The sequence below is a fragment of the Loxodonta africana genome, chromosome 21 (assembly GCF_030014295.1).
Source record: "Loxodonta africana isolate mLoxAfr1 chromosome 21, mLoxAfr1.hap2, whole genome shotgun sequence".
Classification (NCBI taxonomy): Eukaryota; Metazoa; Chordata; class Mammalia; order Proboscidea; family Elephantidae; genus Loxodonta; species Loxodonta africana.
This window is the reverse complement of record NC_087362.1, coordinates 34,645,375-34,669,707: the sequence shown is the minus strand read 5'-3', so window position 1 is coordinate 34,669,707 and position 24,333 is coordinate 34,645,375. Positions and strand designations below refer to the sequence as shown.

The following is a 24,333-nucleotide window of genomic DNA, read 5'->3' as shown; positions in this document are numbered from 1 at the left end:
GTCATCTAGATGATCCGATGCAAGCCGAGAACTAGCGTCATGTCTGACACATAGGAAGCTAGCAAGAAGTCAAAAGTCAGAACTATCGTTATCATACCAATCAACGATCTGGGTCGTAATCTCTTTGAATTTAATTTCATCACTTAATTTATGTAATCAGACTATATTTTCCTTTCTACCCCATCCCTTTTAAACTTTGACTTGATAAGTCTCTTTCTTCTTTTTCATGTTTCCACATTTTTTTAATTGAATCTCTAACCTAATTTTTAGTCCCATCAATAACCATTTACAGTTTGCCCTTCAGGAAGATGCCGCTTCTTAAAGCGTGTCTGAGCTACCTTTGCCACCCTGGTTTATAATGTGATATTTAGCACCCTCAGCTGCTTTGGAAACCCAAGGGGCAAATTGGTTACCTAGCAACCACATAAATGCAATAGCTAACAGTACAGTTTAGCCCCATTTTGTTATAATAAAATAATATGTCTTATGAGAATGAAAAGCTGAGGTGTGCTGTATGAGGTCAATGCTTAGAGGGACAGAGTAGGAGGGAAAAAGTGCCTCTTCGGGACAGATTAGCAAAACAGGAATTGTGCTGGTCACCCTGTGTTCACAATGATTTACCAGTTTCTAGAATGGAGGGCCCACCCTGGGACTCCTTGGGCTGGGAGAAGACAGTGGCCACATTCAGTTTGCCCAATAGTCTTTAAAAAGAGTGTACATAGAGATAGCTTTGGGGAATAGGGTGGGTACTCCTGAGCCCACCTCTATCGATGTCATTCCCAAGCTACCTCACACAGGGTGGGCTGGACCCCGAAGGCAACGGGGTTTGCATCCCTTGGTGAAGAGCAGAGGTCCCCCCTCCCACCAGACTCAACACCCTCTTTTCATAGAAATATTTCTTAATGCCCTTTTCTCTCTTATGCAATGAAATTTATAGATCATATTGCTACCTACATGGGTAATTTGAAAAGCACCCCCAATGTTGTGCCTTCATTTTAATATAAAGGAGAAATAAAAGGAAAGAAATAAATAATAAAACATATTTCAAAGTGCAAAGATTTAGGCATGACTGCACTGGGAGATAGAATGATGTAGTCAAATGTTTGCACCTATTTGTAATGAATAAGCTTGGATTAGGAGAAGTAGGATGACTCAGAAGCAATTCTGTAGAAGATACAGAAGAAGATGAACATGAGGATGAAAGTAATATATTCAGTGCAGGTTAAAAATCATGCAAGAATCCTTTGTTAATATGTAGAGTTAGGTTCTTGGCTCAGAGAATTATAAAGGTTTTACCTACATGAATGCCCGATGGGGTACTGAGAGTCAGGCACAACATGAGGTAACTAGCCTTCAAATTTCAGAACTTCCAGTATCCCAGGCTATGCCCACTGAGTGCCAATAGAATCCTACCCTCTTTTTGACGCTAAATTCACCCCATACATTTTCAAAATGCCCTCTAGAGGGCACTACAATCCCCAGTGGGATTCACTATTTTAAAGATGGTGTCAACTTCTCATTGTGGTTCTCATTACTGGTCCACCCTACCTGTCTGACCGTCTTTCTCACTTCTCCCAAAACATTTGTCCATCCGTCTTTCCATCCATCCATCCATCCATCCATCCATCCATCCATCCATCCATCCATCCATCCATCCATCCATCTATCTATCCATCTGTCCATCTATCCGTCTGTCCATCGTCCGTCCATCCATCATCCGTCCATCCATGCATTGTTCTTACAAGCTTGTTGTTGTATCCTTGTCTCGGTTTTCTTATCAGTGGGGGTGATATGACTTTATAGGACTTCAGAAAGGATTAAATGATCCTATAAAACATTTAGTTGACACATAGACTGACCCACAAGAAGAGCTCAATAAAGGTTGTTCTTCTTATTGCTATATTTGAATGTATCATTTGGTGTTTTTCTCTTTATAGTGCAGTAAGACATGGACATGATAAAAATATGCATACACATATACAGAGTTCAATATTTCAAAGGAGTCTATAGTGAAAAATTCTTGCTCTATGCCAAAATTCCACTCCCCCTCTCCAGTACAAACACCGTTTATTGTGTGTCTTTCCAGAAATCTTCTGTTCAGACCTAAGCATATATATCCTTAATGTGGTGTTTTTTTACAGAGATGGAAGTCTTCTCTACACCCAGCTCTACATCTTGGTTTCTTTACCAACAAAATCTCTTGGAGAGGATGCCCTATCCGTGGGAATGGCTCTTCCTCATTCTCTTTAATTGCCGCGTAGTAGTTCATTTTATGGATGAACCATAATTTTTAAAATTATTTCTTAGGTTGGTGTTTTTACAATGCAGACATGTCTGAAAAAGAAAACAAGGTACCACACCGTCTCAGGATCCAATAACTAAGTGAAGAGATATTTCTTTTAACAAAATAAAAGCAATAGATATAAATAGTAAAAAAAAGGGGGGGGAGGGGGAGCAAAAGTACAAAATGAAAAGTAGAAATTCCTCTTCTGAAGTCCCAACGCCTCTCTCCAAAAACAAATTTATCAGCAGTGTCTTGTGTATTCTTTTCAGGAAAAAGAATTAATAACAATAATATGGATGTACTAGCTGTCTACTGAATAATGCCCCCTCCAAAGATTTCCACATCCTAATCCCAGGATTTATAAATATGTCATCTTCAATGACAAAAGAAACGTTATAGATGTTAGTGATTTAAGAATTTTAATTTGGGGAGGTTATTCTAGATTACCCAGGTGGGCCTGATATGGTCACAAGGGTCCTTATAAGAGAGAGTCAGGAGGTCAGAAGAAAGAAGGTGCTACCCTATTGGCTTTGAAAATGGCAGAAGGGGATCATGTGCCAGGGAATGTAGGTGGCCTCTAGAAGCTGGAAAAAACAGGGAAACCCCCTCCAGAAGGAACCAGCCCCAAAGGCCAATTTTGGACTTCTGATCTCCAGAATTATAAGAGAATAAATTTATGTTGTTGTAAGCCACTAAGTTTGGGGTAATTTGTTATAGCAGCAACAGGAATCTAATACGCTAGCGTATACTCATTTTTATTTGCACATAAGGGACCATACTCTGTGTATGCACTCAGTTGTTCTTTATTTTAATAGTACCTTGGTACCTGATTTTTCACAGGTATATTCCTATCTCCCAAACTAGGTATAAAAGTGTAAAAGCATTTTATAGGCAGAGGTGGTACTTGGTATCAAATTTCATTCCTCTTAGTTCCCCTCTGCCAGGACAAGGTATAGCTGCTTAGTTAAAATTGAAAAAGGACTTCGAAGTCACATAGACCAAAGGTAGATCAGGTAGCTGATGCTTTGTGTGCCCTCAGCCCACCTGTATCTCAGAAGAAGCTGGTGGCTTCTCCCTACACACTGGCATCTTTCCCCTCAAGTGTCTGCAGCTTCTCCGGGCTCTTCCAAAGCCAAATAAATGACTTACCAACACAGGGCAGCACAGAAGTGTGAGAAATTAATGTCCCCAGAGGTAGCCTCCAGCCAGTAGGGCATGGGGGTAAGTGGATCAGTGCCCCCAGTCTCCCGTCCATTAGAGAGGTAATTCTAAGATGTATTCTCTGTGGTTCCTCAGGTTACCAGCAGGACTGAGCCCCAATTACTGCAACTATAACCAGCTCAGTAACACATCCCATGTTGGCTTTTCCTCCTTCCTTGCCTCCCTCTTTTGCTCCGTCATTCTTGCTTGCTAAATCTACCGCCCAAATAAACCACCTGCACCAAGGTCCTCATCTCAGGCTCAGCTCTCAGGGGAGCCCAAGTTAAGATAGTGCTCCAGCTTGACCTCTTTTTAGCTGAGGAAGGTTTAACAAATCACCCTCCTAAACCTTCATTTTCTTATATATAAAATACAGATAGCATAATCTACCCAAGAGGTTGTTGGAAAGTTTAAAAGGGATAATGTGTGTCAAGTATCTGGCACAGTGTTAATAAGCTACTGATGTTACAATTCTTTTATGACTATTATACAACTACCTAACCAGTTGCCATCTTGCCAGTTTTTTTTTTTAATTTTTTTTTTGTGCTTTAAGGGAAAGTTTACAAATCAAGTCAGTCTCTCACACAAAAAGTTATATACACCATGCTACATAGTCCCAATTGCTCTCCCCCTAATAAGACAGCCCCCTCCCTCCCTCCACTCTCTCTTTTCCTGTCCGTTTCGCCAGCTTCTAACCCCCTCCGCCCTCTCATCTCCCCTCCGGGCAGGAGATGCCAACATAGTCTCAAATATCCACCTGATCCAAGAAGCTCACTCCTCACCAGCATCCCTCTCCAACCCATTGTCCAGTCCAATCCACGTCTGAAGAGTTGGCTTCAGGAATGGTTCCTGTCCGGGGCCAACAGAAGGCCTGGGGGCCGTGACCGCCGGGGTCCTCCCAGTCTCAGTCAGACCGCCATCTTGCCAGTTGTGATTCGTGGAGTTCTGCTCATGTCAGAGGAGGACCGTGGTCCACAGGGCTTTCCATGGCTGAGATGTTCTGGAAGTAGATCACCAGGCCTTTCTTCTGAGGCACCTCTGGGTAGACTTGAGCCTCAGACCTTTCAGTTGGCAGCAGAGAGTGCTAACCATTGCACCGCCTAGGGATATGGCATAACTACTTGCTTTATGAGAAGTAAATGGATAAAATATATACATTAAATGCCTGATAAAAGCCAGCCCTTCTAAAATGAGTCTTGGCCTTAGAAGAAATACCCATTCTTTCTACCATGTTTATTCAGCAGATAATTTTGGGTACCTATTATGTACCAGGCACCCCTCTAGGAGTAGAATACTACAGTGAACAAAAGCTTATATCTTTATCATAGAGTTCAAGTGCAAGCGGATTTGTCAGCAAATAGTATTTACACTGTGGAAATGTCGAGGCAAAAAGATGCAGTTGTTGCCTGTAAGAGCGCAATCTCACTCTGCGCATGCGTTTTAAAATCCACCCAGCTGAGAACACTGTAGGTTGATTTATTTGCTGTGTGTTTAATAGGCTCCTACTATATGCCAGCCAGGGGGCAGTGGAGGTTCAGTGGTAGAATTCTCACTCGCATGCGGGAGACCTGATTTCAGCTCCTGGCCAAGGCGCCTCATGTACAGCCAGCCACCCATCTGTCAACGGAAGCTTGTGTGTTGCTGTGACGCTGAACAGGTTTCAGCAGAGCTTCCTGACTAAGACAGGCTAGGAAGAAAGGCCTGGAGTTCTGCTTCCAAAAATCAGCCAGTGAAAACCGTAGGGATCACAACAGCCCAACCCCCAACCCACGACGGCCCAGAACTAGGCAGTATTGCGTTGCATTGCACATGGGATCACCGGAAGTCAGGGGGCATCTCCACGCAGCTGACAACATCAACATATGTCAGGCACTATGCCAAACATCCTCCTTATATAAAGATCAGTCATTCTGGCCCTTGAACGTAAGGAAATGTACAGACTACTAGACTAGGTTAATGGAAGTGCTCTGCCCACTTTTTCTAGCTCGCTCAGTGTGACTCTAACTCAGAAAAAAATTATTTCTAATCACTGGTTCTAATACAAATAAAATGTAGTGATTCACTAATCTCCTTAGCCTTTAATTGCAATTGAGTTTTCTCTAGAATATACCTAAAGGAGGCAGGTGCCCATTAAGCCGTTCAGGGGAGTTTTATTTAAGGTGCAAATAAAATTAGTTTATTCGTTTTTTAATTTAATTCCCAGGAGGTATTTTGGAAGCCTTCCCTTCTCATTTGATCTAAAACCATTTTTAAAAATTATTGTTCTTCTAAATTGAAGCCCTTTCCAGCATGGCACATAAGAAGTCTTAAAACTCATCTGTTTCTTTTTTGTAATTGACTTACAAATGCATAATTGACTATGCATGACATTTTAAAAGGGCAAAGTTTCCATTTGCATCTTAATTTCTTTGGGGGGTTTCGTTTTCCTAAACCCTCTTCCAACAACATTCCAAGTGATTTCTTCAGCCTTCTCCCAATGGTGGCACCACCCCTCTATCATCTTAATGGAGGAGCCATTAATTTGGCCAAGTCAAGGACAATTTGCAGAGTCTTTGTTTACAACTGAATATGTACCTAGCATCATTCCACTGACCCAGAGACAATTATGTCATGAATCAACTGACTCTACACTGTTGTTATCATCATTGAAATGACAAATTATATGATAGTGAGGAATCCTATATATTTTTCCATTGGCAAAACTGTGAACCCTATGCACGCCACATGCATACATATCCACACAAACTACACACTTAAATAGAAGCACAAAGAATGTAGTGGTGGCCGAATGAAAAAAGACTTTCTGAAATGACGGTTAGCTAACCTTAGGGATGCCAGCCTGGCATTGGATGGTGGCTGCTCATGTTACCTCGGGTGTGTTAAACACAAATCCCAGTCGGTATGGAAGGTGTAGGGTAATGGAAGCAGAGAGGAGCGTGCCAGTGCTCAGGCGAAGTTGGGGACACAAGCAGTTCAAGTGATCTGGAGGAAGGAACAGGGTCCTAAAACCTGTGTACAGCTGATACCTGGAACAACTCCACCACTGTTTTGCTGAGAAGACTTCAGGAATGTGACATAGCCACGCTGAGGCTGTTTCTCCCAGTGTTAGGTGAATGGAGGGAATGAGAAATCAATGAACTGATTTTATGTATGGATTCTACGTATCTATCTTTATGTCTGTCTGTATTATTGAAAAATCCGTTCTTTGATCAACATCCGAAGTCACTTTGAAAGCCTTTGGTGGTGTTCTGAGGTTCCATCCATCTCAAATCATGTTACGCTTTAACTCTCCTGGTATTACTCGTCTCAGTCCTGGAGAAAGCTCCCTTCCTTCTATCTTTTGTACTGGGCACAGTGTACCTTAATGGTTAAGAGCACAAGTTCAGAAGTCAGGCTTTCGGCACCCAAATTCTGGCTCCACCCCTCCGGCTACTTGATATCAGGGAAGATTCTTAACCTCTCTGACTCCATTTCCTTACTGTGGTACTAGGATAATGCAGTGCCTGCTTCAAAGGGATGGGGCCTGTAAATCACATGGAACAGTAACTGGCTTTACAAACGTCACTATTCATTGAACATAATTTTAACATAATTTTAACATCTGAGCATGTTCGAGAGTTCCCTAGATGGCCGCATTATTTAGGCCCCCCACCTTTTCTTCTTTATTAAAATCATGCCCAGTGACAATCAGACTTGAAGCTTTAAACATATTTCAGGTCTTGTCGTTTGTTTGTGTTTTCCTTCCAGAATCTCCTGTTATATAGAACCTTGTTTCTTCCTCCCTCTCTTCATCTTCCTCCTCCTTTTTCTCCTCTTCCCCTATTTCTTCTCATTCTTCTTCCTCTTTTTTCTTTTCTTCCTCTTCCTTTTTTTTTACTCTTCCTTCTTCTTCTCCTTCTTCTCCTACTTGCTCACTCTCTTCCTGTCTCTCACTTTCCACAAGCCTAGATGCACTAGACTGTAAGTTGTATGAGAACATTGGCCACAGTTGCTTTGGTCACTCCAGAGCCACAATGTCTATATTCCACTTACATTTGGTGAACAAAGGAAAGACAGTAAGTCTAGATCTGACATGTCAATTCCCAACTATCTTAAACTCTAAGATGCCAGGTACACTTTCCCTGTGTTTTCAATTACATTTACTTCGCACATTCATTTTCCCACATTGACCAAAATTCTCCAGATATACTATTAACCCTGGTGTCTGCTTCCATGTCCTTAGAGATAGTAATTCCAGGAAAACAAGAGTCCAGAACTTGTTGGATGTTCTGCTTTTAACCAGATAGTGCCACTAATAGATGTAGCCCAAAGCCCCACGACTTCTAGATCTTTCCTGCTTGCTACTTTTGTTAGCCCCTTCAATGTGCACATCTTTACTTCTGTCCAGCCAGGTGGCCTCTAAAGCCTCCCTCACATCACAACTTCTCTTCTCTGCCCCTCCTTAGACACTCACCTGTAGGTTCACACATGGGATCACCAGAAGTCAGAATTGACTCCATGGCAACTGTTTCTAGCCTGCTAGCCTGCATGTGATAAGCAGAGTGGCCATCCATGTCTTTGGAGGAAGCCCTCAAAGAGAAGAAGACACTGTCATTAAAAGCCTGTAGGCAGGCAGGGATGCGATAAGATCTGGGGGTTATGGATGTGGCACCAACAGAGCCTCCTACAAGTGGTGTAAGGAGTTCAGCTTGGGACACGGAGTTTAAGCCACCTGAGAGGTACCTAGGTAATGTGACTAAAAAAAAAAAAATGTGACTAGGACCTCAATAAATACCGACTTGAGTTTCATTATTGGTCTTGATCCATTGACTGATCTTAACATTGCTTGTGCTTCATGCGTAGTAAATTACCAACCTATTTTCCCCAGCCTTCTTCCTTCTTGTAAGTGACATCTCTCATACCACGAAACTCCCTCCTTGATTATATAGAACATGGCCAACGAGTGATCTATCTTTTCCCCTGAAGCAAGATCTTGAGTGGTACTACCTGTACCATTCCATTTCTCAACAAGACAGAAGGGATTTGACTCTTGGAATATCATTAAGTTCAGGTTATTTAACTGGCTTCATCTAGATGCTGCCTTGTGTCTGGTTGCTTATACATGTTAACATGGAATTTCTGAATTACAAGGTGAAAAAAAAAATGTTTCTAGGAGACGTTTAAAGCCTCTTCAAGCTAGTTAGTGGATCTTGTTTTGTTATCAAAATGCATTTGACATTGGGCATGTAGGTGATTTGGTGAAGGGGTCCCTGGGGTTGCCAGCACAAATCCTGTTAACAGGTAATAAGATTATGAGCAAAACCCATGCAGAACATGTGGCTTTATCAGCTGAAGTGGAGCATCGAGATGCCAAATTGTTCCTGGAATTCAATGTCTGTGTCTTTCATGGGTTTCTAAACAGACAAAGTTCACTGCTCTCCAAATTATCAGCAGAATCAAAGCTACATCCAAGTGTGGGGTGGGTATTTATTTATTGATTCTACTCTGGTTTAAAAAAAAAGAAAAGGGTTTTTTGGTTTTTTTTGTTGTTTGTTTTTTTGGCTTCCTAACCCTTTTTGCTCTTATACTGCAATTTCCTTCCATCTTCTGAAAATGTTAGAAAATGAACCAAATATGAAAACTCACGTTGCATTTGGGAGTGTCTGATGACAATCAATAGACTGAGATAATGCCAGACTCTAAGTTCAGTTTTTAGCAGGGTAGAGGCTATTGGCTAATGGCCTTTGAGAAAAGAGGAAAAAACTGTTATGTTGAATGCAATACAAACCCCTATATTTTTTATTAGGATCTTTTGTAAGCTCTTGACAGTCAATGGAATCATAGGGTATTCTTTTTTTTTTTTTCTTCTTTTATGTCTTTGTGGGTTGTTTTAAATATGTCCCATTTGTTATGATTGTTAGAAATTCTTTTTTACTCTCCCTTCAACTGGTTGAAAAGTATTATAGAGAAGGTTCAATTTAATCACATTCAAGTCATTGAGTCATTGCCAGTTTGCTGCCAAGTTTTGACGGTGTTCTTGTGGAATTCAGTCGTAGTATTGAGTACCCACCAACTGCTGCCCAATTCAGTAGTCCAGATCACCGTGATGATACCCTCCAAACCCATTGCCATCGAGTTGATTCCAACTTGTAGTAACACTCTAGGACAGAGTAGAACTGCCTTATAGGGTTTTCTAGGCTGTAATCTTTATGGAAGCAAATCACCAGGTCTTTTCTCCTGCATGGCAACTGGTGGGTTTGAACTGCTGACCTTTGGGTTAGCAACTGAGTGCCTAACCAATATATCACCAGGGCTCCTTGATGGTACCAGGATTACAGTAGCCATTTATGATCAAATCAATCTTTTCATGTGGTAGTGCTCCCAGTCTTTGCCCAGGTACATGGCATAGAAATGCCAAGTTCATTCATGCCTGAGCATCCTTGAAGTGGTACCTTTGGTAGGCACTGCTGCGATGCCAGCACTCAGACTGTGGGCATGGCCTTTTCCCCCATGGAGAAAAGCGTTCCTGAGTGCTTGCGGTGCTTAAACATGAGGGACGTGTGGGGGAAGAATATCCAGCAAGGGAAACTGAATGCCGTCACGGGTGAACCAGGTGAGGACAAGATCACAGAAGCCAAAACAAGGGAGAAGCTTAAGAAGATATGAAGAAGAGAAGTGGCTACTGGACTTAGCCATTAGGAGGACTTTGGTAACTCCACACCCAATCAGTCACTTAATTCATGCTGGCCTGTTTTTTTTTTTTTTTTTTGTCCTAGCAGTGACAGCTCACATTCTTGTCCTCCTTCAGCACCCTCCAGACACATTGACTTCTTCCTGCTCCTGCAGGGTGCCCAGCTCATTCCTGTCACAGGGCCTGTGCACTATGTGCCCCTTTAGCCTGAAACGTTCACCCACTGCTCTCTGCATGGCTGAGTCCTTCTCATTACTCAAGTCTCAGCTCCAGTGTTACTTCCTTAGAGAGGTCTTTTCTGGTTACTCCACCTAAATTAGCATCTACCTTCATCTCCTAGTGCAGCTGTAATACAAGTATCACAAGTGGGTGGCTTTAAAGAACAGAATTTTATTTTCCTATGGTACGGGAAGCTAAAAGTCCAAATTCAGGCTATAGCTCTAGGGTGAGTTACTTCCTTGTCTCTTTCAACTCCAAATAGCCAGCAATCCTAGAAATGCCTAGACTTCTAGATTCATCTGTGTCCGCTGTCGTCAGATAGCATCTATATGCACCCGTGTATTGAATGCATCTCTGTGTCTGTCCTGCTGTTCATATAACTCAGAAGTGATTAGGTTTAGGATCCACCCTACACCAGACTGACCTCCACTGCTTGATGGCTGACATTACATTATATTGCATGATGGAATGTGATTGCAATAGATGAGATCATATCCACAGGTATGTAACACATATTTTGGGGACACACATTTCAAACCATAACTGCATACCACTCGGCTTTCTCTGCCAAACCTCCCGCTTTCATTTCCTTCATAGCATTTACCCCGCTCTGAAAGCATCCAGTTTGCATCACTGTTAACTCATTTCTTACTGCCTCCCCGTGGATGAACTGAGAGCACTGTGGCAGCAGGGACCTTGTCTCTTTTGTTCTCAGCAAAATCATTAGTGTTCAGTACAGGGCTTAGCACATAGTAAGTTTTCAACAAATATTTGAATGAATGAGTAACTCTGTAAATAAAATCCTGTGGCATGTTTACAGTTTGACACTAAGCGCATGCTACTTTAAATGTGATGTCTCAGATAGTCTATGATGCCCAAAGACCATTTTCTATCCCTTTATATCCCTTGTACCTAGTGCTGTGTTTCACACATAGCAGGTGCTCAAATACACAGATTAGTGGTTGATGGAATAATACAGGGAGACCCTGGAAATCATATACAAGGGAAGGAAACCACCATGTTTGGAGGATCCCATATGCATACTGGCATCATTGCCTTCTCATTTAATCCCCACGACAAGTCCATGCACTAGATAGTGGCATCCCCATTTTACAGATGAGAAACCCAAGCTCTGATCACACAGTGCATAAGGAGCAACTCTGGAATCCAAACCCATATTCTCACCAGTGTACCCCCATTCTGCTCACAGAGCTCTAAGAACAGGGTCTCTGAGGATGTTTGTGAAGGAGGCGAAGGAAGGTGAGTTAAGCCGTAAGTTAATGACTCTGCTGCTGTAACTTCATCCCAATAAGAGCACTTAAGAAAGAGCTGGAGTCCCTGGGTGGTGCAGTTAATGCACTCAGGTGCTAACAAAAAAATTGTAGATTCGACTCCACCCAGAAGTGCCTTGGAAGAAAGGCCTGGCAATCTACTTCCAAAAAACCAGCCATTGCAAACTCTGTGGAGCACAGTTCTGCTCTGACTCTCGTGGGGTCACCATGAAGAAAGACCTAAATGTACATACATATGTGGAATGCTGCACTTTTTCTTCACATTGTAAGGGTGTCTACAGACAAGTGTTTTGGAAAATAATGCATATATCACCATAGTCACATGGATGGACCTGCCTTGGGATGGGTGGCAGGTCACAGCTATATTTGTGGTTTTGCAGAGGAGGATAACGAGGGGGTAGAAGGAGCACCTCAGCTCCCTGTAGGCTGACATCATGACTGGAGAATACGAGCTGCTCAAAATGCTGGTCCTCTGTGGGCCTTCACTCCTGTGAAATCATGTACTCCCTTGAGTTCAGACAAAAGCAGAAAAGTCCCTTTTGCACATAGACAAAGCATTTACAATGTCAGGCCCTCTGTGGACCCAGGGCAAGAACCACAGCTCTAGAAAATTCTCGGAACTATGAACAGTAGAACTTGAGTAAAAGGGGCTATAGTTCATGTTATTTTCTTTATTTAAGAAATGTAACTGTGTTATGTAACCAATAGACATATTTAATAAATAAATCACAGGCCTGTCATCTTAACAAAGCTACCGTTTTTTTGTTCCCTACGTTGACATTTTATTCCACTGTGCACATACAGTTTTACATCTGGTTGTTTTTACTTAATACATCATAGCATGAAACAGCCATAATGCCATCTCCCAATCAGTACTTAATTGGAAGTATTTTAGCGTAACGTCATTGTAATATTCAAACACAAGGGCACGGTGTTGAAGTGATGATTGGTCTCTGTTTTCTCTAAAATTACTTTAGAACCTATTAATATTTGCAATATACATTCTCTCCTATCCACAGGCCCCCATAAAATGGCTTCAGATCTCACAATCAACGATGTTTCAAAGCGGAACATAAGAGTATTTAGCTTTAATGCGATCATCGCCTAAGGCCGTAATAAAAACAGAATTTTCCCCCAATTATTAGCAGTCTCTCCTCCTCCACACTACATCATGATAAGACTGAGCGACTTTAGTGTTTCTCACCAGGCAACTAATCATCCCATTGCCAAGCTTTCTTTATAAATGGAATTGAATACATGTTATTATGCAATATGGCGATGTTCCCCAACTAGAAATCGGGCTGTAATGATCTTGGGCAAAGTCACAGGCAAGAGCATTAAAACATGGAACTTAAAGAGAAGTAGCCTTACCGCGCCACCCGTCCTAAGAGCAGCCCGCCTTCACCTTGCCCGCCATCAGCAGCTGCTCTCTCTGTGTCCTTTGAAAACGTCTGAAAAGCAGACAATTATTGGTGCTTTCACTTCCCTAACAAATACTCATTTGCCACCCTTCTATGGCTTTAGGGACATACTTTATGGAAAGTTACCAAAGTCCTCCTAATGGCTAAGTCCAGTAGCCACTTCTCTTCTTCGTATCTTCTTAAGCTTCTCCCTTGTTTTGGCTTCTGTGATCCTGTCCTCACCTGGTTCACCCATGACGGCATTCAGTTTCCCTTGTTGGATATTCTTCCCCCACACGTCCCTCATGTTTAAGTACCGCCAGCACTCAGGAACGCTTTTCTCCATGGGGGAAAAGGCCATGCCCACAGTCTGAGTGCTAGCATTGTAGCAGCACCTACCAAAGGTACCACTTCAAGCTGTCAGCTCTCTCATGAACATCTGGGTCTAAATTTCCAACTTCCTAATAAACATCTCCACACCCACATCCTTCAGGCATTGTTCATAGCTTGAATAGAGATGCAGAGCTGTGGATGAAAGCCAGATGCAGGAGTCAGACCACTGGGCTTGTATTCTGGCTCTGCCAGTAACTAGCAGTGTCACCCTGGGCCCCCTCGTTAACTTCTCTGTGCCTCAGTTTCCTGAATCAGTAAAATGGGTATAAAAATAATACTTGCCTCATTGAATTCTCGGGAGGGTTATGCTAAATAATATGTGTGAAGTCTTTAGAACAGTGCCTGAAACATGTTAAATACCCTTTAAGTATTAGTCACAATAAAAATTAGTACCTTTTATCAATAGTATTATTAGCTAACCTGTTCTGAGCATGGAGCCCTGGTTGTGCAGTGGTTAAGAGCTTGACTGCTAACCAAAATGTCAGCAGTTCAAATCCACCAGCTGTTCCTTGGAAATTTTATGGGGCAGTTCTGGTCTGTCCTATAAGGTCAGTATCAGTTGGAATCTACTCAGTGACAACTCAGGGTATCCTGAGTATTGTGTAAGTGTTTTACATGCATTATTTCATGTATCCTCAAAACAATCCTATGAAGTAGCTGCTATTAGCAGTCCCGCTTTACCGATGAAGAAACTGTGGCACAGAGAGGTCAATTAAATGGCCCAAGGACACACAGCTTCCCTAATGGCCACATAGTAAGTGGTGAGGCCATGATTTAAACCTGGTAGTCTGACTTCAGATCCCACACTTCTGACCACTGCACTTCACTGCCTTCCCTGCTGCACTGAAAATGTTGACACTGACTCATTTTCTGCTCCCTGAAACTACCTCCCTCTATTTGTCTCCCCTCCCAGAGACCACTCTAGACCCCCCCACCCCTTCTCTTCTCCCTCCCAGTCAGCCGTGCTGCACCTGGCATGTTTTCTCATCTCCACCCGCTTCTGTCCTCGCTGCCATAACCGGCTAAGCCCTGTTCTCCAGCTTCGCCTACTGTAGGGGCCGCCATGCTTCTGCTCTCTCACCTTTCCCATCCATCTTTCTGCTATTGTCACAGCTACCATTTCGGGGCGGGGGGAATCTTTCAGATTTATGGCATTAAGGCAGAGAGGTTGCAGTAAGCAAACAGTTCAGCAGGCAAGACAAATACGTTTTAAATACATTTGCAGGAGCAACAGAAATTCCAAAGAATTGCAAATGGTTTCGATCTGTCACTAGAGGCTCCTCTTATGAGGCCGACAGATTATAGAGATACTACTCAGGGCTCAGAGGACCTCCTCCATTTCCTCCGTTGTGTAAGCAACTGGGATTCTTTATTCCAGCTTGATAAATCCCTCTTGATTTTGATAGGAGGGCTGGGATATTACTGAAATAAAGGTTCAATTTCATAGCAAAATTGTTCTAGTCAAATGGAGAGAAAGAGAAATAATAACTGTTTTCCCTCCCTACCTTAACAACCTTAACATCCTCCCTGACCCATCAACTTGGAAAACTCCTACGCAGTCTTCAAAGCCCAAGGAAAATGGACCTTCTCTGTCGAAGCCATTTGCCAATTCTACCAGACCCATCCTTTTTTTTTTTACCCCCTAATACTGTACAATCTCATGTATATGACATTTTTGAAAAGACAAAAGTATAATGTTGGAGAAAAGATCAGTGGTTGCCAGAAGTTAAGGGTAGGGGATGTCCTTCTTTTTAGTCATGCAATAGGGCATGGTTGTTAAGAAAATGGTCTCCACAGCAAATGGCCAAACTTCACATACTGTTTACAAAACCAAACCCATTGCTGTCGAGTCAATTCTGACTCATAGCGACCCTGTAGGACAGAGTAGACCTGTTCCTAAGTTTCCAAGGCTATAATCTTTACAGAAGCAGATTGCCACATCCTTCTCCCCTGGAGTGGCTGGTAGGTTCAAACCACCAACCTTTTGGTTAGCAGCTGAGCACTTAACTACTGAGCCACCATGGTTCCTCTTCACATACTGTTACCTTGCCTTTTAGTGCCATACTTTCCTCACCCACGAAATGGAGGGTGGTACCAGCCCTAGCTCCGTATGCTACTTGGGAGGATTAAAATTTTCTCAAAAGTGTGTAGCCTAGCGCCTGGCACGTAGTAAGTACCCAGTAACTATTAACAAAAAAAAAAAAAAAAATTACCTGCTAAAATTTATAAAATATGTAAAAAGGGCCTGGTGGAGGCAACTGATTTCCTCTAACTTTACAGGAGGAAGGAGAATCAAGTTCAACAGCCTAAGACTGATTCCTATGAGGCGGAGTTCAGACCAGCTCCACTCTCCAAACTCTTTACCAATTCTGACACCAACCATCCCTCTTACAGCACTTTCTACTCCTCTGCTGGGTTTGATAATTTATTGCAATGGCCACAAAGAACTCACAGACCGTACTCACAGTTACCGGGTTTATTAGGGATGTAACAGGTGACAATTCTGGGTCAAGACAGACTCAGGATACAGTTCTTCGATTAGAACAGCCTCTTTTCAGCTGTGCCCACTGGCAGGCCCCTTCCTGGCCCTCGGCACCTCGGGCCTCTTGGGCACCTTCATTCAATCACTTTCTTGGGCAATTGTTACAAAGCTCCCTAGCTCTGCAAATAATTAAGCGGGGGCATCCAACTCCATCAGTAAGCCTTAGCCCGAAGGTACTCAGCTCTCTCTCTCCATGGGTCAGCAAGCCTAGCTCTGCTGACAACTGCCTGGAGCAAACCTCCTGCCGAAGGCACTCAACTCTCTATCTATGAGTTGGCATACCCACTGTAACCTCCTTGCTCCATGGGGTGTGGGCTGGGAAGCCTGGTGCATCATCTCATGCCAGGCTCCTGATTCTGCTGCCACCATTTCCCTGCCCCTGCTTCTTACTGCCTCGTGGGGTCTCCAGTGTTATAGCTCTCTCTGTCTAGCTCCTGGGTCTAGGAGGATCTCAGCTCAGGGATCCCGGGTCCAAAGGATGTGCTCTACTCCCATCTCTTCTTTTTGATAGTAGTGGCCTCCCCTGCTCTGGGATTGGCCCTCTTTTAAGCCTAGTGGGATTGCAAAACTGACCAATCCCCTAATTAGGGTTCCATACACCTTATTTGCATGGTCCCACCCCCACAAGTGTTCCATGCACCTAATTTGCATTATTATCAGTGTTGTCCAATTTCCTTGGTGGGCCACACATACCTTATTTGCATAATCCCATCCAATCATTTTTGTAGGAGTTACAAGACAATGGTAAGAAAGGCCACATAAAAGCGATTTATTACACCAGACCGTAAAATAGGCAGCTTAGAAAAGTATAATGCCCACAGGAAGCAATGAATATTTTTTATTTTCCAAATACTACTAAGGTATAGTAAATAGTCTTAGAGTAGCTTCCATTCTTCTTGGAGGAAAAAGAAAATGTCAGACTTTCTTATATTCTCATAGGTCAGTACATTGTTCCTGCAGCTTGGGGATATGGGGGCAATATAGGGAAGTATGGAGCAGATGTCTAGCTGCAACTTAGTGTTTGACCCAATGTTGTGGACATCCTGTTGGACCTATACAAGCCAAAATACTGCCCAAGAGCCTCTTTGAATAGGAGATGATGTTAGAGCTTGGCCTATGATCTCTGCCTGCTGGGAATTTGTTGTTTGTAAAAAAAAAAAAAGAAGAAGAAGAAAAGAAAAAGAATCATGATGAGAGCTAGGACATTGTCATGTCTGTTAAGTGTGACATTTTAGCTGGCAAAGGAGAGTGATGAAGGGCTTCCCTTTCCTCTTCCTCCCTGTGAAGGTTATTTTCCTTCTTTGGGGAGTTGCGGGCCCATTTGGTAAATGAGGTGTCAGATGGAGAATACTCGGCAGATGCTTCTGCTCTGATAGTAAACAAGAGTTTCTTCTATTCATGAAACACCTGCAAATGCCACCCAGTTTCTAAGTGTCTACATGACACCTCACGCATATTCAAAAGCGGCTAAACAGCACACTGTGCGCTTAGTGAAGTGCGTGACCAAGGGGCCTGAAGGCGCATGTGAAATAACTCGTGGGGTCCTATTATCTCAAAAAAATAAATAAATAACTGTGCTTTACCAATGCTGGTTCTTCCCTCCCAAAAAACCTCCTGTGACCATCTCCACCCTTATCCATCCCACCCCCAACCTCTAGGACTAGACATTTGAGTCTATACATAGATTTATGGAGATGATTTTTAGGTCTTCACTCATGGTGTCTACTGAAGGCTTCTGCCTACTCTGCCTAGACATGTCTGGAAATGTCTTTCTGTGGTTTAGGTATACACTTGTGCTGGTCATTGATACCTATAGCCGTCTTCATATAACCAACAATTGCTCTCTGTTATACACTGGACCATGGCACTAGCATTTCCTATATAGGTGAGAATTTACTCAGCCTTATTCCTGACAAGCTGCCCAAATCCCACAGTATTATATTAGGTGATTTCACTGATAAATTGCCCCTAAGGCATTCCCAAAGTTATGGTGATATGGTGGTTATGTTCTAAGTATATATTGTACAAGGCATTTTTCTATGGCTATTCTCAGCATGTTCCAGAGCCACCTAAAATTATTGAACACTTTCCTTCCAAACCGAATAAACTGGGTTGTACATTCAGTTCTGTGTAATAACAGGGATTTCTTTTCTGAGGATAGTCCACTCTTTTTAAAACATCTTAGTTCTGAGTACTATATACATAGATTGTAGCTTGAGAGAATTGATTGGCTCACATCTCATCTTAGGTGGTAGATTAACTAGGTGTCAATTGAAATATTTAAATAGAGGGCAATGAGTTTCCTACTACCAGCTACAGATGGACAGGATAAAAAAGTCATAACAAAACAGCAGCTCCCTTGTCTAGGACGTGGAGCTCGGTGCCGTAGATGCTATAAATGGAAATGAATCTTGACCTCTACCCTCAAGTACCTGAATGGAGCTGTCACAATCCCTTCCAAGGAATTGCGTAGGTGGTTTAGAGCATGACTGAGCAGAGGGCATCAGTTAGGGTGAGTGAATGTGAAATTTGAAGCAGGCAGTCCGGCTGTACACAGGTTTGGCAAATGGTCACAGAAGTGGCTGAAGTCTCAGGCGGCGTTCAGGCAGAGTTGAAAGCTAATTAAAGGAAAAACTGTTCAGTACCCAGGATAGCTCCCTAGGAAGCCACTGTTGCAAGAGACCCATGAATAGAGTGCCAGGAATATTTCAGTAGACTCTACTCTCTCTGAGATGGTTCATAGCTCAAATGTTCTTACATGATAATGTGTGCACATGGCCTTGCACGTATTAGTTGCTGATAAAATGGTTAACGTGACCATTACCAGCAGTGTGTCATGGAGGCCTCTGCCTTCAACATTGACTGGAGGCCCCACCAGGGTCCCATGACTTCTAACAGGTTTAGAGCCTTGCCTTGTGCTTGTCAATATATTTGTTGTCTAGTATTCTTTTACTTCCATGATGCTAATGTAAGTGTGGCCTTGGGGAAAGTTTGGGAGAAAAGGAAAGTTGTACAATGGTGTAAGAGTTAACAAACAGTCAAAGGCAAAGTAAGCAATGTCACAGTGTCATTCTTCAAAGGAAGGTAGCAACAGGAAATGCTATGACAATTAAAGAATGCAGAACATGGGAAAGTAAAAAAAATAATAATTTGACATTTTAATTGGAGTTGAACATTTTTATATATACCCTACTTCTTAGGAAGTAGAAGAAAAGTGAATTCTTCATTAAGGAAATTGGGCTAGCTTAGAAATGGAGCACCACTGGTGTCTGTCACCCTCTGTCCACTAACCTGGTCCCCACCCCATGCACCCATCATGACTTCATGATTTATATCTTATTGATTCCAGAAATAAGAGAGGAATGAGAATATGGATTACATATAGAACCATGGGGAACACCCAGATTGTGAAGAATGCAAGATCCCTGAGACCAAGGGGAGAAGATATCAAAAAGATGGGTAGATGATTTAGGCTACATTGAGCTGCAAGTAAACAACCCAACCAACAGTAGATTAAACAATAAAACCATTTAATTAAGTCACATAAATTGATTGGAGGTAGAGAGGGCAGTCTGGCAGCTCAATCATGTCAACAAGAACCTAAAATCTCTGCATATTTCCATTTCAACATCCTCAGCGTGTTGGCTTTTTGCCCTTGGATTTGTTGCCACAGCTGCAAAATGGCTGCCGAAACTCCAAACACATCAAGATCTCATTGAAAGGGACTGAGGTAACAGCAGACAGAGAAGATTGAACTCCTTTTTCTCCTTCTGTCAGAAAAGAAAATCCTCTCCAGAAATTCCTGTAGGCTTCTCATGGCTGCTAATTTTCCAGGACTGGATCACATGACTACCCCACTCGCAGAAGAGGCTAGAAAAGTATCTGGCTTTTCTAGAGTTTATTGTTGTCTCTGGGTGGTGCAAATCATTAAGTTCTTTGCTCCTAAGAGAACAATTGGCAGTTTGAATCCACCCAGAGGCACCTCAGAAGAAAGGCCTGGTGATCTACTTCTGAAACATGACAAGCATTAAGAACCCTGTGGAGCACAGTTGAAGTGTGACACACGTGGTTGCCATGAGTTGGAATTGACTCAGCAGCAAATGGTCTTTTTGGTTTTTTTGTGTTCACTAAGGAAGGAAAGTTGGGAACTGGCTTTGTAGTGTGTCAAAATGGAGCTAACGGCTCAGTGTTCTTCTAGGAATTAAAGTATGCTATCTTATCTTATCTTTTTATCTTATCTTATCTGTAGTTAGTTCTCTTTAATAAATTAATAAAATAGTCAAGATTACCCAGAGGACCTTCTCATAAAAGCAGAAAACAAAGCTTTAGCAATCCTTAAACATGACATTTCACTTATTAAAATCAACGGCATTTCTTATTTGTTCAAAACTACCACAATATGAACAAGCATTGAGCTCCTGTTTTTCTGACCTAAAAGTTAGTTCAGGACTTATTTGCAACAGGGATCTCAGTTTTAAAGAGTCACATATATTCAGAGCAGTTGGTAGAATTTTGTGAATTTGTAGAGCTGCTTTGCTATGGACATTTTATAGTCTGAAGACCATTTTCCCTTCAATTAGATATTTCAGGACCTTAGAATTTTTCTACAATATTAGTTCTCATAAGTTATGCTGTGCTGTGTAAAAGATAATTATTTTTAAGATGTCATATCATTGAGCCAAAAATCATAATATCATCTAAGAAATCATAAAATCAGCTAGAGAAATCCCTGTGGGTCACCGATGTCTGATCCTGCCGTACATGGGGTCATCATGAGCTAGAGGCCAACTCAGCTGCCAACAACAAGAAATCATAAAGCCATTCTCTGTCATAGAGGAACTTAAAAACCAGGGCCATTTCATATCATGGTTAGGAGACACTTATTAGGAGTTTTGATCAAGATGAACTAGAGTTCATGATTCTACGATGGGCCAGTGTTCTCAGAAAGAATGATGGCCTGGGAAGGTCTTTGATATGATAAATCTGCTGGTTTCTTGTAGTATTAATGCTTGTAATTTGAAGCAGAATAGACTTTAATTTCTTGCATGAATTAATTAATACTTACGATGAATTCCTTTAAAGCTCTTTCTGGATTCCTGCAATCACAGTCCCTCCTCTACACTGAAGAATCTCCTCTGCAAAGCAGACACCAGCTCACACAGCTCCCTGTTGAAACGCTGGAATGGCTTCCAATTGTCTTAGAATACTATCCTAATTCTTTTCCAGGGCTTAGAAAGCTGACCTTGCAGACCTCACTCTGCCTTTTGCTATAAGCCCCTAGCTCGGGGTTCTCTGTTGCACTCACAGCAGGCATCCTGGGCTCAGGACCCTCAGCCCTAGATGGCCTCTCAGCCCAGAATCTTCTTCTCATCTTCACCAGCTGACCACCTTCTTGATATTGAGGTCTCAGCTTTAAGTATCTTCTCAGAGAAGCTATCCTGGTTACCTGTGCTGCATGTTTTCCCTCCAAACCCCTCTCTACGTGGGCTACCTGCTCTGTGCCCCAGGAGGGTGGCCTGTACTGGCTATATCAATGGGTTGGGGCCCCTGCCTTCAGTTCCCTGTTGTACTCAGCTAGTGGGTAGCAGGAGATTGGAGGGAGGAATATGAGTGAGATCAATGCACTTCTTTGTCCCTGCTCCTTCCCTGTAGGGTTATTGCTTCCTGGCCATGTCCCTTAACCAAAGGTCAGGGCTCCTATTCAGCAGCCTCCTCCACATATACCCTCTTCTCCTCTTTCCCTCCCTTCTCTCCTCTCCCCTCCTCCTCTTCCACCATCTCCCTTCCTTTCCCTTCTCCTCCTTTTCCTCTTCTTCTTCCCTTTCTCTTCCACATCCTTCCTGGTCCTCCTTGTCCTCTTCTTCTGCTTCCTCCCTCTTCTTCTCCTCCTCTTCCTCCTCCTTCCATCTCCTCCCTTTTCTTCCACTTTTTCTTCTTCCTCCCTCCCCCCCACCTGTCTGTCTCATAACCATCTTCATGTTCTAGCATGGTAAGTATAACTACTCCCCATAGTCTTCCCATGTTATTTTTAATAGTTCCTTTATTAACTGCCCTCAAGGTATCCTGATTTGAGTGGATGGAAGGAACCTTTACCTCCCGGAACCCTTACCAATGCACCATCTAATCGAGACAGTCCTTTTGTTCTTGTCTTCCATGACATCCCACTGTGATTCTCCACACAACACTAAGTTCTGTCTAGCATTCATTATTTTTCACCTATTTGTTTATTTTCTGCCTCCTCCCACTGGAATGTCACTACCAATTGAGCGATACTTTGTCTGTCGTCTTCATCAGTATGTCCTCCCCAGTGCCTAGAATGGGGGACTGAGTACCAACCGAGTAACTGTTCCATCAACGTTGTATGTGAATAAATGTTGAGTAACAGGTGTGAGAAAGGTCATTAATTTCAGTTCCTGTTTAGTAAGCTGCTCAGGCCACGCAGCCCAGAAAGACAACGGGTACCTGATAGAATGAATTCACAGCTGGGGACAGACGATTGGATGCCAGACAAATTCAGCTGACTGCCTTATCATTTAATGTATTTTAGGGGTGCCGGTATTTTTAAGTCCAAATGGAAAACCAGGAAACAAAGTCTGAAAGGCAAAATATTTCGGAGAATGTACAGTAGGAAACAGGCGATTCATTGGCTCTGTCTTGAGGCATCTCAATGGCTACTTTTGATCTCACTCATCCACTTCCTCCTAAAGAAGTTGGTGATTGAGTTGGCTGAAAATCACAACCAACAGTCAACGATGCCCTGAACACGCAGGTAGACCTCCTGGTGGAGGCATGCACGACCCGAATTCCTTACACATTGACCAGAGCTGGCAATAGGGACAAGACTTCAGTCATGGTGCTTATTTTTAACAGCCGGCTGCTGTTGAGTCATGCCTGACTCCCTCCTGGTGATCCCATGTGTATCAGAGTAGAACTGCGCCCCATAGGATTTTCAAAGGCTGATTTTCTGGATGTAGATTGCCAGACCTTTCTTCGGATACACTGCCCAAGTGGACTCAAACCTCCAACCTTTTGGTTAACAGCAGACTGCGTTAACCACTTGCACTACCCCAGGAATTCATGGTGTTTATTTTAGCGGGGAGATAAGCAGGAAAACACTGTGTTGGCTGTTTTCACAGTTTCTAACTGGGTACAGAGCAAGTGTGCTCCAGAGGTTCTGGGGCTTAGGCAAGCTCTTCTAGAAACCTCACCCCCGTGAGGTGGGTTAAACATTGGACATCTGCTTCTCTTACCATTTGTCAACAGGTCTCATGACAAGATTCTGAGACTGTTGTGTTGGCACTGGAGAGAAATTTGAAAACAGAATAAGTCTTCCACTTTCTTCTTTATTCATCTATCCATCTAAATTGCAGATGTGGACTACTTCCTATGAGCTGAGTGCAGTAACAGCACGCCTACATACACTGTCTCAATCCATATAAAGTTCCTGTGAGTAGAACTTAACATTCCCATTTTGCAATTGAAACATGTGTTAGAGCTCAGTTGACCTGTCTGCAGTCACAGAACTTCTGAGTGAAGGGACACGGAGCTCTGGCTCCAGGATCTGTTGTAATGTTTGTTCAGAGGTTATGGATTAAGGCACGTCTTTCTTGGTATCTTGAACTATCCACCACAAGAACACACAGAACATGTGCTAGGGAGTGATGCAAAGCCAAGTCTCCACTCATCCAAAGCCACGCTTTCAGATGCTTTAGACCTTCAGATGGTGCAAACGGTTTAGCACTCGACTCCTAGCTGAAAGATTGTCAGTTCAAACCCACTCAGAGGCACCTTGGAAGAGGGGCCTAGTGATCTGCTTCTGATCAGGAGCAGATATCCAGGTCATTTCTTGCGGAAGGGCCGTTGGGTTCGAACCACTGACCTTTGGGTTAGTAGCCAAATGCTTAACTACTATGCCACCAGCGCTCCTTTAGAAGGTACCATAAAGATGGGAAAACTATGGTTTAGGTAAAGTGGATGACTTCCATTTCTTGAGGGCCTGTAGTGGCCTGGAGCTACCTCAGAAAAATCATCCTTAAAACCATAGACAACTTATTTCAACTGCACAAACCAGATGGATTCCTGAGACCTCAGCCACATCCCTCATTTTGGAAACCTCTGTAGCTCAGTATTTCTATTTAAAGCAGCTTATGGCAAAGTAAGGGATACTGCTGGGCAGAATATTGCCTGGACTGGGGTAAACTAATATGAGTATTATTTGGATTTTTTTTTTCCTTTTGGAAAGATCAATAAAGCCCATCCAAGATAAAAAAGGAAGAAAGTGAACATTTCCAAAAATAATTTTGCAAGAATAAAATAATAATCCTCGGTGCTAG

At 42.7% G+C, this 24,333-nt stretch overlaps 1 protein-coding gene across 3 annotated transcripts in view; it reads left to right on the top strand.

The window, feature by feature from the left end:
• Positions 1 to 24,333, top strand: part of CDH13 (cadherin 13) — a 1,235,721-nt gene that overhangs the window by 845,466 nt on the left and 365,922 nt on the right. The window lies entirely within an intron of this gene.